The 18,602-nt window shown below is 55.1% G+C and overlaps 1 long non-coding RNA gene across 1 annotated transcript in view; it reads right to left on the reverse strand.

The window, feature by feature from the left end:
* LOC142908328 (uncharacterized) overlaps positions 1-18,602 on the reverse strand; it is a 65,280-nt gene that overhangs the window by 20,091 nt on the left and 26,587 nt on the right. The window contains exon 4 of the long non-coding RNA XR_012931693.1: positions 14,592-14,658. This is a non-coding gene — a long non-coding RNA (uncharacterized LOC142908328). The remainder of the gene's footprint in view (positions 1-14,591; positions 14,659-18,602) is intronic.

Genomic DNA, 18,602 nt, shown 5'->3' on the forward strand with positions numbered 1-18,602 from the left:
GGGTCTCTGTGTGGTGAGTCTGTGGGTCTCTGTGTGGTGAGTCTGTGGGTCTCTGTGTGGTGAGACTGTGGGTCTCTGTGTGGTGAGTCTGTGAGTCTCTGTGTGGTGAGTCTGTGGGACTCTGTGTGGTGAGTCTATGGGTCTCTGTGTGGTGAGTCTATGGGTCTCTGTGTGGTTAGTCTATGGGTCTCTGTGTGGTGAGTCTGTGGGTCTCTGTGTGGTTAGTCTATGGGTCTCTGTGTGGTGAGTCTGTGTGTCTCTGTGTGGTGAGTCTGTGGGTCTCTGTGTGGTGAGTCTGTGGGTCTCTGTGTGGTGAGTCTGTGGGTCTCTGTGTGGTGAGTCTATGGGTCTCTGTGTGGTGAGTCTGTGGGTCTCCGTGTGGTGAGTCTATGGGTCTCTGTGTGGTGAGTCTATGGGTCTCTGTGTGGTGAGTCTGTGGGTCTCTGTGTGGTTAGTCTATGGGTCTCTGTGTGGTGAGTCTGTGTGTCTCTGTGTGGTGAGTCTGTGGGTCTCTGTGTGGTGAGTCTGTGTGTCTCTGTGTGGTGAGTCTATGGGTCTCTGTGTGGTGAGTCTGTGGGTGTCTGTGTGGTGAGTCTATGGTGAGTCTGTGGGTCTCTGTGTGGTGAGTCTGTGGGTCTCTGTGTGGTGAGTCTGTGGGTCTCTGTGTGGTGAGTCTGTGGGTCTCTGTGTGGTGAGTTTGTGGGTCTCTGTGTGGTGAGTCTGTGGGTCTCTGTGTGGTGAGTCTGTGTGTCTATGTGTGGTGAGTCTGTTGGTCTCTGTGTGGTGAGTCTGTGGGTCTCTGTGTGGTGAGTCTGTGGGTCTCTGTGTGGTGAGTCTGTGGGTTTCTGTGTGGTGAGTCTGTGGGTCTCTGTGTGCTGAGTCTGTGGGTCTCTGTGTGTTGAGTCTGTGCGTCTCTGTGTGGTGAGTCTGTGGGTCTCTGTGTGGTGAGTCTGTGGGTCTCTGTGTGGTGAGTCTGTGGTGAGTCTGTGTGGTGAGTCTGTGGTGAGTCTGTGGGTCTCTGTGTGGTGAGTCTGTGTGTCTCTGTGTGGTGAGTGCGTGGGTCTTTGTGTGGTGAGTCTGTGGGTCTCTGTGTGGTGAGTCTGTGGGTCTCTGTGTGGTGAGTCTGTGGGTCTCTGTGTGGTGAGTCTGTGGGTTTCTGTGTGGTGAGTCTGTGGGTCTCTGTGTGTCTCTCTATGTGTGTCTCTATGTGTCTCTGTGTGTCTCTGTGTGTGTGAGTCTGTGGGTCTCTATGTGGTGAGTCTGTTGGTCTCTATGTGTCTCTCTATGTGTGTCTCTATGTGTCTCTGTGTGTCTCTGTGTGTGAGTCTGTGTGTCTCTATGTGTGTGAGTCTGTGGGTCTCTATGTGTCTCTCTATGTGTGTCTCTATGTGTCTCTGTGTGTCTCTGTGTGGTGAGTCTATGGGTCTCTGTGTGGTGAGTCTGTGGGTCTCTGTGTGGTGAGTCTGTGTGTCTCTGTGTGGTGAGTCTATGGGTCTCTGTGTGGTGAGTCTGTGGGTGTCTGTGTGGTGAGTCTATGGTGAGTCTGTGGGTCTCTGTGTGGTGAGTCTGTGGGTCTCTGTGTGGTGAGTCTGTGGGTCTCTGTGTGGTGAGTCTGTGGGTTTCTGTGTGGTGAGTCTGTGGGTGTCTGTGTGGTGAGTTTGTGGGTCTCTGTGTGGTGAGTCTGTGGGTCTCTGTGTGGTGAGTCTGTGGGTCTCTGTGTGGTGAGTTTGTGGGTCTCTGTGTGGTGAGTCTATGGGTCTCTGTGTGGTGAGTCTATGGGTCTCTGTGTGGTGAGTCTGTGGGTCTCTGTGTGGTGAGTCTGTGTGTCTCTGTGTGGTGAGTCTATGGGTCTCTGTGTGGTGAGTCTGTGGGTGTCTGTGTGGTGAGTCTATGGTGAGTCTGTGGGTCTCTGTGTGGTGAGTCTGTCGGTCTCTGTGTGGTGAGTCTGTGGGTCTCTGTGTGGTGAGTCTGTGGGTCTCTATGTGGTGAGTCTGTGTGTCTTTGTGTGGTGAGTCTGTGGGTCTCTGTGTGGTGAGTCTGTGGGTCTCTGTGTGGTGAGTCTGTGTGTCTCTGTGTGGTGAGTCTGTGGGTCTCTGTGTGGTGAGTCTGTGGGTCTCTGTGTGGTGAGTCTGTGGGTCTCTGTGTGGTGAGTCTGTGGGTCTCTGTGTGGTGAGTTTGTGGTTCTCTGTGTGGTGAGTCTGTGTGTCTCTGTGTGGTGAGTCTGTGGGTCTCTGTGTGGTGAGTCTGTGGGTCTCTGTGTGGTGAGTCTGTGGGTCTCTGTGTGGTGAGTCTGTGGGTCTCTGTGTGGTGAGACTGTGGGTCTCTGTGTGGTGAGTCTGTGAGTCTCTGTGTGGTGAGTCTGTGGGACTCTGTGTGGTGAGTCTATGGGTCTCTGTGTGGTGAGTCTATGGGTCTCTGTGTGGTTAGTCTATGGGTCTCTGTGTGGTGAGTCTGTGGGTCTCTGTGTGGTTAGTCTATGGGTCTCTGTGTGGTGAGTCTGTGTGTCTCTGTGTGGTGAGTCTGTGGGTCTCTGTGTGGTGAGTCTGTGGGTCTCTGTGTGGTGAGTCTGTGGGTCTCTGTGTGGTGAGTCTATGGGTCTCTGTGTGGTGAGTCTGTGGGTCTCCGTGTGGTGAGTCTATGGGTCTCTGTGTGGTGAGTCTATGGGTCTCTGTGTGGTGAGTCTGTGGGTCTCTGTGTGGTTAGTCTATAGGTCTCTGTGTGGTGAGTCTGTGTGTCTCTGTGTGGTGAGTCTGTGGGTCTCTGTGTGGTGAGTCTGTGTGTCTCTGTGTGGTGAGTCTATGGGTCTCTGTGTGGTGAGTCTGTGGGTGTCTGTGTGGTGAGTCTATGGTGAGTCTGTGGGTCTCTGTGTGGTGAGTCTGTGGGTCTCTGTGTGGTGAGTCTATGGGTCTCTGTGTGGTGAGTCTGTGGGTCTCTGTGTGGTGAGTTTGTGGGTCTCTGTGTGGTGAGTCTGTGGGTCTCTGTGTGGTGAGTCTGTGGGTCTTTGTGTGATGAGTCTGTGGGTCTCTGTGTGGTGAGTCTGTGGGTCTCTGTGTGGTGAGCCTGTGGGTCTCTGTGTGGTGAGTCTGTGGGTTTCTGTGTGGTGAGTCTGTGGGTCTCTGTGTGCTGAGTCTGTGGGTTTCTGTGTGGTGAGTCTGTGGGTCTCTGTGTGGTGAGTCTATGGGTCTCTGTGTGGTGAGTCTATGGGTCTCTGTGTGGTGAGTCTATGGGTCTCTGTGTGGTGAGTCTGTGGGTCTCTGTGTGGTGAGTCTATGGGTCTCTGTGTGGTGAGTCTGTGGGTCTCTGTGTGGTGAGTCTATGGGTCTCTGTGTGGTGAGTCTGTGGGTCTCTGTGTGGTGAGTCTATGGGTCTCTGTGTGGTGAGTCTGTGGGTCTCTGTGTGGTGAGTCTGTGGGTCTCTGTGTGGTGAGTCTGTGGGTTTCTGTGTGGTGAGTCTGTGGGTGTCTGTGTGGTGAGTTTGTGGGTCTCTGTGTGGTGAGTCTGTGGGTCTCTGTGTGGTGAGTCTGTGGGTCTCTGTGTGGTGAGTTTGTGGGTCTCTGTGTGGTGAGTCTGTGGGTCTCTGTGTGGTGAGTCTATGGGTCTCTGTGTGGTGAGTCTGTGGGTCTCTGTGTGGTGAGTCTGTGTGTCTCTGTGTGGTGAGTCTATGGGTCTCTGTGTGGTGAGTCTGTGGGTGTCTGTGTGGTGAGTCTATGGTGAGTCTGTGGGTCTCTGTGTGGTGAGTCTGTGGGTCTCTGTGTGGTGAGTCTGTGGGTCTCTGTGTGGTGAGTCTGTGGGTCTCTATGTGGTGAGTCTGTGTGTCTTTGTGTGGTGAGTCTGTGGGTCTCTGTGTGGTGAGTCTGTGGGTCTCTGTGTGGTGAGTCTGTGTGTCTCTGTGTGGTGAGTCTGTGGGTCTCTGTGTGGTGAGTCTGTGGGTCTCTGTGTGGTGAGTCTGTGGGTCTCTGTGTGGTGAGTCTGTGGGTCTCTGTGTGGTGAGTCTGTGGGTCTCTGTGTGGTGAGTCTGTGGGTTTCTGTGTGGTGAGTCTGTGGGTGTCTGTGTGGTGAGTTTGTGGGTCTCTGTGTGGTGAGTCTGTGGGTCTCTGTGTGGTGAGTCTGTGGGTCTCTGTGTGGTGAGTTTGTGGGTCTCTGTGTGGTGAGTCTATGGGTCTCTGTGTGGTGAGTCTATGGGTCTCTGTGTGGTGAGTCTGTGGGTCTCTGTGTGGTGAGTCTGTGTGTCTCTGTGTGGTGAGTCTATGGGTCTCTGTGTGGTGAGTCTGTGGGTGTCTGTGTGGTGAGTCTATGGTGAGTCTGTGGGTCTCTGTGTGGTGAGTCTGTCGGTCTCTGTGTGGTGAGTCTGTGGGTCTCTGTGTGGTGAGTCTGTGGGTCTCTATGTGGTGAGTCTGTGTGTCTTTGTGTGGTGAGTCTGTGGGTCTCTGTGTGGTGAGTCTGTGGGTCTCTGTGTGGTGAGTCTGTGTGTCTCTGTGTGGTGAGTCTGTGGGTCTCTGTGTGGTGAGTCTGTGGGTCTCTGTGTGGTGAGTCTGTGGGTCTCTGTGTGGTGAGTCTGTGGGTCTCTGTGTGGTGAGTTTGTGGTTCTCTGTGTGGTGAGTCTGTGTGTCTCTGTGTGGTGAGTCTGTGGGTCTCTGTGTGGTGAGTCTGTGGGTCTCTGTGTGGTGAGTCTGTGGGTCTCTGTGTGGTGAGTCTGTGGGTCTCTGTGTGGTGAGACTGTGGGTCTCTGTGTGGTGAGTCTGTGAGTCTCTGTGTGGTGAGTCTGTGGGACTCTGTGTGGTGAGTCTATGGGTCTCTGTGTGGCTAGTCTATGGGTCTCTGTGTGGTGAGTCTGTGGGTCTCTGTGTGGTTAGTCTATGGGTCTCTGTGTGGTGAGTCTGTGTGTCTCTGTGTGGTGAGTCTGTGGGTCTCTGTGTGGTGAGTCTGTGGGTCTCTGTGTGGTGAGTCTGTGGGTCTCTGTGTGGTGAGTCTATGGGTCTCTGTGTGGTGAGTCTGTGGGTCTCCGTGTGGTGAGTCTATGGGTCTCTGTGTGGTGAGTCTATGGGTCTCTGTGTGGTGAGTCTGTGGGTCTCTGTGTGGTTAGTCTATGGGTCTCTGTGTGGTGAGTCTGTGTGTCTCTGTGTGGTGAGTCTGTGGGTCTCTGTGTGGTGAGTCTGTGTGTCTCTGTGTGGTGAGTCTATGGGTCTCTGTGTGGTGAGTCTGTGGGTGTCTGTGTGGTGAGTCTATGGTGAGTCTGTGGGTCTCTGTGTGGTGAGTCTGTGGGTCTCTGTGTGGTGAGTCTATGGGTCTCTGTGTGGTGAGTCTGTGGGTCTCTGTGTGGTGAGTTTGTGGGTCTCTGTGTGGTGAGTCTGTGGGTCTCTGTGTGGTGAGTCTGTGGGTCTTTGTGTGATGAGTCTGTGGGTCTCTGTGTGGTGAGTCTGTGGGTCTCTGTGTGGTGAGTCTGTGGGTCTCTGTGTGGTGAGTCTGTGGGTTTCTGTGTGGTGAGTCTGTGGGTCTCTGTGTGCTGAGTCTGTGGGTTTCTGTGTGGTGAGTCTGTGGGTCTCTGTGTGGTGAGTCTATGGGTCTCTGTGTGGTGAGTCTATGGGTCTCTGTGTGGTGAGTCTATGGGTCTCTGTGTGGTGAGTCTGTGGGTCTCTGTGTGGTGAGTCTATGGGTCTCTGTGTGGTGAGTCTGTGGGTCTCTGTGTGGTGAGTCTATGGGTCTCTGTGTGGTGAGTCTGTGGGTCTCTGTGTGGTGAGTCTATGGGTCTCTGTGTGGTGAGTCTGTGGGTCTCTGTGTGGTGAGTCTGTGGGTCTCTGTGTGGTGAGTCTGTGGGTTTCTGTGTGGTGAGTCTGTGGGTGTCTGTGTGGTGAGTTTGTGGGTCTTTGTGTGGTGAGTCTGTGGGTCTCTGTGTGGTGAGTCTGTGGGTCTCTGTGTGGTGAGTTTGTGGGTCTCTGTGTGGTGAGTCTGTGGGTCTCTGTGTGGTGAGTCTATGGGTCTCTGTGTGGTGAGTCTGTGGGTCTCTGTGTGGTGAGTCTGTGTGTCTCTGTGTGGTGAGTCTATGGGTCTCTGTGTGGTGAGTCTGTGGGTGTCTGTGTGGTGAGTCTATGGTGAGTCTGTGGGTCTCTGTGTGGTGAGTCTGTGGGTCTCTGTGTGGTGAGTCTGTGGGTCTCTGTGTGGTGAGTCTGTGGGTCTCTATGTGGTGAGTCTGTGTGTCTTTGTGTGGTGAGTCTGTGGGTCTCTGTGTAGTGAGTCTGTGGGTCTCTGTGTGGTGAGTCTGTGGGTCTCTGTGTGGTGAGTCTGTGGGTTTCTGTGTGGTGAGTCTGTGGGTCTCTGTGTGCTGAGTCTGTGGGTTTCTGTGTGGTGAGTCTGTGGGTCTCTGTGTGGTGAGTCTATGGGTCTCTGTGTGGTGAGTCTATGGGTCTCTGTGTGGTGAGTCTATGGGTCTCTGTGTGGTGAGTCTGTGGGTCTCTGTGTGGTGAGTCTATGGGTCTCTGTGTGGTGAGTCTGTGGGTCTCTGTGTGGTGAGTCTATGGGTCTCTGTGTGGTGAGTCTGTGGGTCTCTGTGTGGTGAGTCTATGGGTCTCTGTGTGGTGAGTCTGTGGGTCTCTGTGTGGTGAGTCTGTGGGTCTCTGTGTGGTGAGTCTGTGGGTTTCTGTGTGGTGAGTCTGTGGGTGTCTGTGTGGTGAGTTTGTGGGTCTCTGTGTGGTGAGTCTGTGGGTCTCTGTGTGGTGAGTCTGTGGGTCTCTGTGTGGTGAGTTTGTGGGTCTCTGTGTGGTGAGTCTGTGGGTCTCTGTGTGGTGAGTTTGTGGGTCTCTGTGTGGTGAGTCTGTGGGTCTCTGTGTGGTGAGTCTATGGGTCTCTGTGTGGTGAGTCTGTGGGTCTCTGTGTGGTGAGTCTGTGTGTCTCTGTGTGGTGAGTCTATGGGTCTCTGTGTGGTGAGTCTGTGGGTGTCTGTGTGGTGAGTCTATGGTGAGTCTGTGGGTCTCTGTGTGGTGAGTCTGTGGGTCTCTGTGTGGTGAGTCTGTGGGTCTCTGTGTGGTGAGTCTGTGGGTCTCTATGTGGTGAGTCTGTGTGTCTTTGTGTGGTGAGTCTGTGGGTCTCTGTGTGGTGAGTCTGTGGGTCTCTGTGTGGTGAGTCTGTGTGTCTCTGTGTGGTGAGTCTGTGGGTCTCTGTGTGGTGAGTCTGTGGGTCTCTGTGTGGTGAGTCTGTGGGTCTCTGTGTGGTGAGTCTGTGGGTCTCTGTGTGGTGAGTCTGTGGGTCTCTGTGTGGTGAGTCTGTGGGTTTCTGTGTGGTGAGTCTGTGGGTGTCTGTGTGGTGAGTTTGTGGGTCTCTGTGTGGTGAGTCTGTGGGTCTCTGTGTGGTGAGTCTGTGGGTCTCTGTGTGGTGAGTTTGTGGGTCTCTGTGTGGTGAGTCTATGGGTCTCTGTGTGGTGAGTCTATGGGTCTCTGTGTGGTGAGTCTGTGGGTCTCTGTGTGGTGAGTCTGTGTGTCTCTGTGTGGTGAGTCTATGGGTCTCTGTGTGGTGAGTCTGTGGGTGTCTGTGTGGTGAGTCTATGGTGAGTCTGTGGGTCTCTGTGTGGTGAGTCTGTCGGTCTCTGTGTGGTGAGTCTGTGGGTCTCTGTGTGGTGAGTCTGTGGGTCTCTATGTGGTGAGTCTGTGTGTCTTTGTGTGGTGAGTCTGTGGGTCTCTGTGTGGTGAGTCTGTGGGTCTCTGTGTGGTGAGTCTGTGTGTCTCTGTGTGGTGAGTCTGTGGGTCTCTGTGTGGTGAGTCTGTGGGTCTCTGTGTGGTGAGTCTGTGGGTCTCTGTGTGGTGAGTCTGTGGGTCTCTGTGTGGTGAGTTTGTGGTTCTCTGTGTGGTGAGTCTGTGTGTCTCTGTGTGGTGAGTCTGTGGGTCTCTGTGTGGTGAGTCTGTGGGTCTCTGTGTGGTGAGTCTGTGGGTCTCTGTGTGGTGAGTCTGTGGGTCTCTGTGTGGTGAGACTGTGGGTCTCTGTGTGGTGAGTCTGTGAGTCTCTGTGTGGTGAGTCTGTGGGACTCTGTGTGGTGAGTCTATGGGTCTCTGTGTGGCTAGTCTATGGGTCTCTGTGTGGTGAGTCTGTGGGTCTCTGTGTGGTTAGTCTATGGGTCTCTGTGTGGTGAGTCTGTGTGTCTCTGTGTGGTGAGTCTGTGGGTCTCTGTGTGGTGAGTCTGTGGGTCTCTGTGTGGTGAGTCTGTGGGTCTCTGTGTGGTGAGTCTATGGGTCTCTGTGTGGTGAGTCTGTGGGTCTCCGTGTGGTGAGTCTATGGGTCTCTGTGTGGTGAGTCTATGGGTCTCTGTGTGGTGAGTCTGTGGGTCTCTGTGTGGTTAGTCTATGGGTCTCTGTGTGGTGAGTCTGTGTGTCTCTGTGTGGTGAGTCTGTGGGTCTCTGTGTGGTGAGTCTGTGTGTCTCTGTGTGGTGAGTCTATGGGTCTCTGTGTGGTGAGTCTGTGGGTGTCTGTGTGGTGAGTCTATGGTGAGTCTGTGGGTCTCTGTGTGGTGAGTCTGTGGGTCTCTGTGTGGTGAGTCTATGGGTCTCTGTGTGGTGAGTCTGTGGGTCTCTGTGTGGTGAGTTTGTGGGTCTCTGTGTGGTGAGTCTGTGGGTCTCTGTGTGGTGAGTCTGTGGGTCTTTGTGTGATGAGTCTGTGGGTCTCTGTGTGGTGAGTCTGTGGGTCTCTGTGTGGTGAGTCTGTGGGTCTCTGTGTGGTGAGTCTGTGGGTTTCTGTGTGGTGAGTCTGTGGGTCTCTGTGTGCTGAGTCTGTGGGTTTCTGTGTGGTGAGTCTGTGGGTCTCTGTGTGGTGAGTCTATGGGTCTCTGTGTGGTGAGTCTATGGGTCTCTGTGTGGTGAGTCTATGGGTCTCTGTGTGGTGAGTCTGTGGGTCTCTGTGTGGTGAGTCTATGGGTCTCTGTGTGGTGAGTCTGTGGGTCTCTGTGTGGTGAGTCTATGGGTCTCTGTGTGGTGAGTCTGTGGGTCTCTGTGTGGTGAGTCTATGGGTCTCTGTGTGGTGAGTCTGTGGGTCTCTGTGTGGTGAGTCTGTGGGTCTCTGTGTGGTGAGTCTGTGGGTTTCTGTGTGGTGAGTCTGTGGGTGTCTGTGTGGTGAGTTTGTGGGTCTTTGTGTGGTGAGTCTGTGGGTCTCTGTGTGGTGAGTCTGTGGGTCTCTGTGTGGTGAGTTTGTGGGTCTCTGTGTGGTGAGTCTGTGGGTCTCTGTGTGGTGAGTCTATGGGTCTCTGTGTGGTGAGTCTGTGGGTCTCTGTGTGGTGAGTCTGTGTGTCTCTGTGTGGTGAGTCTATGGGTCTCTGTGTGGTGAGTCTGTGGGTGTCTGTGTGGTGAGTCTATGGTGAGTCTGTGGGTCTCTGTGTGGTGAGTCTGTGGGTCTCTGTGTGGTGAGTCTGTGGGTCTCTGTGTGGTGAGTCTGTGGGTCTCTATGTGGTGAGTCTGTGTGTCTTTGTGTGGTGAGTCTGTGGGTCTCTGTGTAGTGAGTCTGTGGGTCTCTGTGTGGTGAGTCTGTGTGTCTCTGTGTGGTGAGTCTGTGGGTCTCTGTGTGGTGAGTCTGTGGGTCTCTGTGTGGTGAGTCTGTGGGTCTCTGTGTGGTGAGTCTGTGGGTCTCTGTGTGGTGAGTTTGTGGTTCTCTGTGTGGTGAGTCTGTGTGTCTCTGTGTGGTGAGTCTGTGGGTCTCTGTGTGGTGAGTCTGTGGGTCTCTGTGTGGTGAGTCTGTGGGTCTCTGTGTGGTGAGTCTGTGGGTCTCTGTGTGGTGAGACTGTGGGTCTCTGTGTGGTGAGTCTGTGAGTCTCTGTGTGGTGAGTCTGTGGGACTCTGTGTGGTGAGTCTATGGGTCTCTGTGTGGTGAGTCTATGGGTCTCTGTGTGGTTAGTCTATGGGTCTCTGTGTGGTGAGTCTGTGGGTCTCTGTGTGGTTAGTCTATGGGTCTCTGTGTGGTGAGTCTGTGTGTCTCTGTGTGGTGAGTCTGTGGGTCTCTGTGTGGTGAGTCTGTGGGTCTCTGTGTGGTGAGTCTGTGGGTCTCTGTGTGGTGAGTCTATGGGTCTCTGTGTGGTGAGTCTGTGGGTCTCCGTGTGGTGAGTCTATGGGTCTCTGTGTGGTGAGTCTATGGGTCTCTGTGTGGTGAGTCTGTGGGTCTCTGTGTGGTTAGTCTATGGGTCTCTGTGTGGTGAGTCTGTGTGTCTCTGTGTGGTGAGTCTGTGGGTCTCTGTGTGGTGAGTCTGTGTGTCTCTGTGTGGTGAGTCTATGGGTCTCTGTGTGGTGAGTCTGTGGGTGTCTGTGTGGTGAGTCTATGGTGAGTCTGTGGGTCTCTGTGTGGTGAGTCTGTGGGTCTCTGTGTGGTGAGTCTGTGGGTCTCTGTGTGGTGAGTCTGTGGGTCTCTGTGTGGTGAGTTTGTGGGTCTCTGTGTGGTGAGTCTGTGGGTCTCTGTGTGGTGAGTCTGTGTGTCTATGTGTGGTGAGTCTGTTGGTCTCTGTGTGGTGAGTCTGTGGGTCTCTGTGTGGTGAGTCTGTGGGTCTCTGTGTGGTGAGTCTGTGGGTTTCTGTGTGGTGAGTCTGTGGGTCTCTGTGTGCTGAGTCTGTGGGTCTCTGTGTGTTGAGTCTGTGCGTCTCTGTGTGGTGAGTCTGTGGGTCTCTGTGTGGTGAGTCTGTGGGTCTCTGTGTGGTGAGTCTGTGGTGAGTCTGTGTGGTGAGTCTGTGGTGAGTCTGTGGGTCTCTGTGTGGTGAGTCTGTGTGTCTCTGTGTGGTGAGTGCGTGGGTCTTTGTGTGGTGAGTCTGTGGGTCTCTGTGTGGTGAGTCTGTGGGTCTCTGTGTGGTGAGTCTGTGGGTCTCTGTGTGGTGAGTCTGTGGGTTTCTGTGTGGTGAGTCTGTGGGTCTCTGTGTGTCTCTCTATGTGTGTCTCTATGTGTCTCTGTGTGTCTCTGTGTGTGTGAGTCTGTGGGTCTCTATGTGGTGAGTCTGTTGGTCTCTATGTGTCTCTCTATGTGTGTCTCTATGTGTCTCTGTGTGTCTCTGTGTGTGAGTCTGTGTGTCTCTATGTGTGTGAGTCTGTGGGTCTCTATGTGTCTCTCTATGTGTGTCTCTATGTGTCTCTGTGTGTCTCTGTGTGGTGAGTCTGTGTGTCTCTGTGTGTGTGAGTCTATGGGTCTCTATGGGTCTCTATGTGTGTGAGTCTATGTGTGGTAAGTCTGTGTGTCTCTGTGTGCGAGCCTGTGTGTCTCTATGTGTCTCTATGTGGTGATGAGTCTGTGGGTCTCTCTGTGTGTGAGTCTATGGGTCTCTATGTGGTGAGTCTATGGGTCTCTATGTGGCTCTCTCTGTGTGTCTCTATGCGTCTCTGTGTGTCTCTATGTGTCTCTGTGTGCATGAGTCTATGGGTCTCTATGTGGTGAGTCTGTGGGTCTCTATGTGTCTCTCTCTGTGTCTCTCTATGTGTGTCTCTATGTGTCTCTGTGTGTCTCTGTGTGCGTGAGTCTATGGGTCTCTATGTGGTGAGTCTGTGGGTCTCTGTGTGGTGAGTCTGTGGGTCTCTATGTGGTGAGTCTGTGGGTCTCTGTGTGGTGAGTCTGTGGGTCTCTGTGTGGTGAGTCTGTGGGTCTCTATGTGGTGAGTCTGTGGGTCTCTGTGTGGTGAGTCTGTGGGTCTCTATGTGGTGAGTCTATGGGTCTCTGTGTGTGAGCCTGTGGGTCTCTCTGTGCGTGAGTCTATGGGTCTCTATGTGGTGAGTCTGTGGGTCTCTATGTGTCTCTCTATGTGGGTCTCTATGTGTCTCTGTGTGTCTCTGTGTGTGAGTCTGTGTGTCTCTATGTGTGTGAGTCTGTGGGTCTCTATGTGTCTCTGTGTGTCTCTATGTGTCTCTGTGTGTCTCTGTGTGTGAGCCTGTGTGTCTCTATGTGTGGTGAGTCTATGGGTCTCTATGTGTGTGAGTCTGTGGGTCTCTATGTGTCTCTGTGTGTCTCTGTGTGTGAGCCTGTGTGCCTCTCTGTGCGTGAGTCTATGGGTCTCTATGTGTCTCTCTGTGTGTCACTATGTGTCTCTGTGTGTGAGCCTGTGGGTCTCTATGTGTGTCTCTATGTGTCTCTGTGTGTGAGCCTGTGGGTCTCTATGTGTGTCTCTATGTGTGTCTCTATGTGTCTCTGTGTGTCTCTGTGTGTGAGCCTGTGGGTCTCTATGTGTGTCTCTATGTGTGTCTCTATGTGTGTCTCTATGTGTCTGTGTGTGTGAGTCTGTGGGTCTCTATGTGTGTCTCTATGTGTGTCTCTATGTGTCTCTGTGTGTGAGCCTGTGGGTCTCTATGTGTGTCTCTGTGTGTCTCTGTGTGTGAGCCTGTGGGTCTCTATGTGTGTCTCTCTATGTGTCTCTATGTGTCTCTGTGTGTGAGCCTGTGGGTCTCTATGTGTGTCTCTATGTGTGTCTCTATGTGTCTCTGTGTGTGAGCCTGTGTGTCTCTATGTGTGTCTCTATGTGTGTCTCTATGTGTGTCTCTATGTGTCTCTCTATGTGTCTCTATGTGTCTCTGTGTGTGAGCCTGTGGGTCTCTATGTGTGTCTCTATGTGGGTCTCTATGTGTCTCTGTGTGTGAGTCTGTGGGTCTCTATGTGTGTCTCTATGTGTGTCTCTATGTGTGTCTCTATGTGTCTCTATGTGTCTCTGTGTGTGAGTCTATGTGTCTCTATGTGTGTCTCTATGTGTCTCTGTGTGTGAGTCTATGTGTCTCTATGTGTCTCTATGTGTCTCTGTGTGTGTCTCTATGTGTGTCTCTATGTGTCTCTCTATGTGTCTCTCTATGTGTCTCTATGTGTCTCTGTGTGTGAGCCTGTGGGTCTCTATGTGTGTCTCTATGTGTGTCTCTATGTGTGTCTCTCTGTGTGTCACTATGTGTCTCTGTGTGTGAGTCTGTGTGTCTCTATGTGTCTCTATGTGTCTCTGTGTGTGAGCCTGTGTGCCTCTCTGTGCGTGAGTCTATGGGTCTCTATGTGTGTCTCTATGTGTGTCTCTATGTGTGTCTCTCTATGTGTCTCTGTGTGTGAGTCTGTGGGTCTCTATGTGTCTCTATGTGTCTCTATGTGTCTCTGTGTGTGAGCCTGTGTGCCTCTCTGTGCGTGAGTCTATGGGTCTCTATGTGTGTCTCTATGTGTGTCTCTATGTGTGTCTCTCTATGTGTCTCTGTGTGTGAGTCTGTGGGTCTCTATGTGTCTCTATGTGTCTCTATGTGTCTCTGTGTGTGAGCCTGTGTGCCTCTCTGTGCGTGAGTCTGTGGGTCTCTATGTGTCACTATGTGTCTCTGTGTGTGAGTCTATGGGTCTCTATGTGTCTCTATGTGTCTCTATGTGTCTCTATGTGTCTCTGTGTGTGAGCCTGTGTGCCTCTCTGTGCGTGAGTCTATGGGTCTCTATGTGTGTCTCTATGTGTGTCTCTATGTGTGTCTCTCTATGTGTCTCTGTGTGTGAGTCTGTGGGTCTCTATGTGTCTCTATGTGTCTCTATGTGTCTCTGTGTGTGAGCCTGTGTGTCTCTCTGTATGTGAGTCTGTGGGTCTCTATGTGTCACTATGTGTCTCTGTGTGTGAGTCTATGGGTCTCTATGTGTCTCTCTGTGTGTCTCTATGTGTCTCTCTATGTGTGTCTCTATGTGTCTCTATGTGTCTCTGTGTGTGAGTCTGTGTGTCTCTCTGTGTGTCTCTATGTGTGTCTCTATGTGTGTCTCTATGTGTGTCTCTATGTGTGTCTCTATGTGTGTCTCTATGTGTCTCTGTGTGTCTCTGTGTGTGAGCCTGTGGGTCTCTGTGTGTGAGCCTGTGGGTCTCTATGTGGGTCTCTATGTGTGTCTCTATGTGTCTCTATGTGTGTCTCTATGTGTGTCTCTATGTGTCTCTGTGTGTGAGTCTGTGGGTCTCTATGTGTGTCTCTATGTGTGTCTCTATGTGTGTCTCTATGTGTCTCTGTGTGTGAGTCTGTGTGTCTCTATGTGGGTCTCTATGTGTGTCTCTATGTGTGTCTCTATGTGTGTCTCTATGTGTCTCTGTGTGTGAGCCTGTGGGTCTCTATGTGTGTCTCTATGTGTGTCTCTATGTGTGTCTCTATGTGTGTCTCTATGTGTGTCTCTATGTGTGTCTCTATGTGTCTCTGTGTGTGGGTCTCTATGTGTGTCTCTATGTGTGTCTCTATGTGTGTCTCTATGTGTCTCTGTGTGTCTCTATGTGTCTCTGTGTGGTGAGTCTGTGGGTCTCTATGTGTGTCTCTCTATGTGTCTCTATGTGTCTGTGTGTATGAGCCTGTGTGTCTCTATGTGTCTCTGTGTGTGAGCCTGTGTGTCTCTATGTGTCTCTGTGTGTCTCTATGTGTGTCTCTATGTGTCTCTATGTGTCTCTATGTGTCTCTGTGTGTGAGTCTGTGGGTCTCTATGTGTGTCTCTAGAGTCTCTGTGTGTGTCTCTATGTGTGTCTCTATGTGTCTCTATGTGTCTCTATGTGTGTCTCTATGTGTGTCTCTATGTTTCTCTATGTGTCTCTATGTGTGTCTCTATGTGTGTCTCTGTGTGTCTCTATGTGTGTCTCTATGTGTGTCTCTATGTGTGTCTCTATGTGTCTCTGTGTGTGATTCTCACCTTCTTGAAGTCGCTGTGGTCGCTGGGCTCCCGGAGATGAGGGGGTTGCTCACGGCGATACTGGAAACTGGAGCCAGAGAGAGGGGGGGAGGGGACATGGAGTCAGGGGCGGAGTCAGGGGCGGAGTCAGGAGTCAGGAGGTGGAGTCAGGGGGGTGGAGTCAGGAGTCAGGGGGTGGAGTCAGGGGTGGAGTCGTGGGCGGAGTCAGGAGTCAGGGGGTGGAGTCAGGGGCGGAGTCAGGAGTCATGGGGTGGAATCAGGGGGTGGAGTCAGGAGTCAGGGGCGGAGTCAGGGGGTGGAGTCAGGAGTCAGGGGGTGGAGTCAGGAGTCACTGGATGGAGACAAGGGGCGGAGTCATGGGGAGAAGTCAGGGGGTGAAGTCAGGGGGTGGAGTCAAGGGGTGGAGTCAGGAGTCAGGGATGGAGTCAGGGGCGGAGTCAGGAGTCAGGGTGTGGAGTCAGGGGTGGAGTCAGGGGCGGAGTCAGGAGTCAGGGGGTGGAGTCAGGGGGGTGGAGTCAGGAGTCAGGGGGTGGAGTCAGGGGTGGAGTCGTGGGCAGAGTCAGGAGTCAGGGGGTGGAGTCAGGGGCGGAGTCAGGGGGTGGAGTCAGGAGTCAGGGATGGAGTCAGGGGCGGAGTCAGGGGGTGGAGTCAGGGGGTGGAGTCTGGAGTCAGGGGCGGAGTCAGGGGTTGGAGTCAGGAGTCAGGGGGTGGAGTCAGGAGTCAGGGATGGAGTCATGGGCGGAGTCAAGAGACGCGGGGTGGAGTCAGGAGTCAGGGGCGGAGTCAGGAGTCAGGGGGTGGAGTCAGGAGTCAGGGATGGAGTCAGGGGCGGAGTCAAGAGTCAGGGGGTGGAGTCAGGGGCGGAGTCAGGAGTCAGGGGGTGGAGTCAGGGGCGGAGTCAGGAGTCATGGGGTGGAATCAGGGGGTGGAGTCAGGAGTCAGGGGCGGAGTCAGGAGTCACTGGATGGAGACAAGGGGCGGAGTCATGGGGAGAAGTCAGGGGGTGAAGTCAGGGGGTGGAGTCAGGAGTCAGGGATGGAGTCAGGGGCGGAGTCAGGAGTCAGGGTGTGGAGTCAGGGGTGGAGTCAGGGGCGGAGTCAGGAGTCAGGGGGTGGAGTCAGGGGGGTGGAGTCAGGAGTCAGGGGGTGGAGTCAGGGGTGGAGTCGTGGGCGGAGTCAGGAGTCAGGGGGTGGAGTCAGGGGCGGAGTCAGGGGGTGGAGTCAGGAGTCAGGGATGGAGTCAGGGGCGGAGTCAGGGGGTGGAGTCAGGGGGTGGAGTCAGGAGTCAGGGGCGGAGTCAGGGGGTGGAGTCAGGAGTCAGGAGGTGGAGTCAGGGGGTGGAGTCAGGAGTCAGGGGCGGAGTCAGGGGTTGGAGTCAGGAGTCAGGGGGTGGAGTCATGGGCGGAGTCAAGAGACGTGGGGTGGAGTCAGGAGTCAGGAACGGAGTCAGGAGTCAGGGGGTGGAGTAAGGAGTCAGGGATGGAGTCAGGGGCGGAGTCAAGAGTCAGGGGGTGGAGTCAGGGGTGGAGTCAGGGGCGGAGTCAGGAGTCAGGGGGTGGAGTCAGGGGCGGAGTCAGGAGTCATGGGGTGGAATCAGGGGGTGGAGTCAGGAGTCAGGGGCGGAGTCAGGGGGTGGAGTCAGGAGTCAGGGGGTGGAGTCAGGGGCGGAGTCAGGAGTCATGGGGTGGGATCAGGGGGTGGAGTCAGGAGTCAGGGGCGGAGTCAGGGGGTGGAATCAGGAGTCACTGGATGGAGACAAGGGGCGGAGTCATGGGGAGAAGTCAGGGGGTGGAGTCAGGGGGTGGAGTCAGGGGGTGGAGTCAGGGGGTGGAGTCAGGGGGTGGAGTCAGGAGTCAGGAGCGGAGTCAGGGGGTGGAGACAGGAGTCAGGGGGTGGAGTCAGGGGCGAAGTCAGGGGCGGAGTCAGGAGTCAGGGGGTGGAGTCAGGAGTCAGGGGCGGAGTTAGGGGGTGGAGTCAGGAGTCAGGGAATGGAGTCAGGGGGTGGAGTCAGGAGTCAGGGGTGGAGTCATGGGTGGAGTCAGGAGTCAGGGGGTGGAGTCAGGAGTCAGGGGCGGAGTCAAAAGTCAGGGATGGAGTCATGGGCAGAGTCAAGAGTCGGGTGGTGGAGTCAGGAGTCGGGGGTGGAGTCAGGGGCGGAGTCAGGAGTCAGGGTGTGGAGTCAGGGGTGGAGTCAGGGGCGGAGTCAGGAGTCAGGGGGTGGAGTCAGGGGCGGAGTCAGGGGCGGAGTCAGGGGTTGGAGTCAGGAGTCAGGGGGTGGAGTCATGGGCGGAGTCAAGAGACGTGGGGTGGAGTCAGGAGTCAGGAGCGGAGTCAGGAGTCAGGGGGTGGAGTAAGGAGTCAGGGATGGAGTCAGGGGCGGAGTCAAGAGTCAGGGGGTGGAGTCAGGGGTGGAGTCAGGGGCGGAGTCAGGAGTCAGGGGGTGGAGTCAGGGGCGGAGTCAGGAGTCATGGGGTGGAATCAGGGGGTGGAGTCAGGAGTCAGGGGGTGGAGTCAGGAGTCACTGGATGGAGACAAGGGGCGGAGTCATGGGGAGAAGTCAGGGGGTGGAGTCAGGGGGTGGAGTCAGGGGGTGGAGTCAGGGGGTGGAGTCAGGAGTCAGGAGCGGAGTGAGGGGGTGGAGACAGGAGTCAGGGGGTGGAGTCAGGAGCGGAGTCAGGGGGTGGAGACAGGAGTCAGGGGGTGGAGTCAGGAGCGGAGTCAGGGGGTGGAGTCAGGAGTCAGGGGGTGGAGTCAGGAGTCAGGGGCGGAGTTAGGGGTTGGAGTCAGGAGTCATGGGTTGGAGTCAGGGGGTGGAGTCAGGAGTCAGGGGTGGAGTCATAGGTGGAGTCAGGAGTCAGGGGGTGGAGTCAGGAGCGGAGTCAGGGGGTGGAGTCAGGAGCGGAGTCAGGGGGTGGAGTCAGGAGTCAGGGGGTGGAGTCAGGAGTCAGGGGCGGAGTTAGGGGTTGGAGTCAGGAGTCATGGGTTGGAGTCAGGGGGTGGAGTCAGGAGTCAGGGGTGGAGTCATAGGTGGAGTCAGGAGTCAGGGGGTGGAGTCAGGAGTCAGGGGCGGAGTCAGGAGTCAGGGATGGAGTCATGGGCGGAGTCAAGAGTCGGGGGGTGGAGTCAGGAGTCGGGGGTGGAGTCAGGATTCAGGGGGTGGAGTCAGGAGTCAGGGATGGAGTCAGGGGCGGAGTCAGGAGTCAGGGGGTGGAGTCAGGGGTGGAGTAAGGGGCGGATTCAGGAGTCAGGGGGTGGAGTCAGGGGCGGAGTCAGGAGTCATGGGGTGGAATCAGGGGGTGGAGTCAGGAGTCAGGGGCGGAGTCAGGGGGTGGAGTCAGGAGTCAGGGGGTGGAGTCAGGAGTCACTGGATGGAGACAAGGGGCGGAGTCATGGGGAGAAGTCAGGGGGTGGAGTCAGGGGGTGGAGTCAGGGGGTGGGGTCAGGGGGCGGAGTCAGGGGGCGGAGTTAGGGGGTCGAGTCAGGGGGTCGAGTCAGTGGGTGGAGTCAGGAGGCGGAGTCAGTGGTTGGGGCCAGGGGGTGGGGTCAGGGGGTGGAGTCAGCAGGCGGAGTCAGTGGTTGGGGCCAGGGGGTGGGGTCAGGGGGTGGAGTCAGGGGTTGGACACAGTGGGTGGAGTCAGGAGGCGGAGTCAGCGGTTGGGGTCAGGGGGTGGAGTCAGTGGGTGAAGTCAGGAGGCAGAGTCAGTGGTTGGGTGTCAGGTGGGCGGGGTCAGGGGCGGGCGGAGTCATGGGGCGGAGTCAGGGGGGGCGGAGTCAGGGGGTGGAGTCAGTGGTTGGGGTCAGGAGTCAGTGGGTGGAGTCAGGAGTCAGTGGGCAGGGTCAGGGGTCGGTGGGTGGAGTCAGCCCAGCGGTGCCGGGCAATTGCAGGAGCTGCGCCTTTAGCGATTCGCTAATGCGGAGTGAGTGAGTGATGTGAGTGAGTGATGTGAGTGAGTGATGCGAGTGAGTGATGTGAGTGAGTGATGTGAGTGAGTGATGTGAGTGAGTGAGTGAT

Source organism: Petromyzon marinus (assembly GCF_048934315.1).
Source record: "Petromyzon marinus isolate PM22_M1 ecotype Great Lakes invasive population chromosome 80 unlocalized genomic scaffold, UKy_Petmar_22M1.pri1.0 chr80_unloc.1, whole genome shotgun sequence".
In the NCBI taxonomy this organism is placed as follows: Eukaryota; Metazoa; Chordata; class Hyperoartia; order Petromyzontiformes; family Petromyzontidae; genus Petromyzon; species Petromyzon marinus.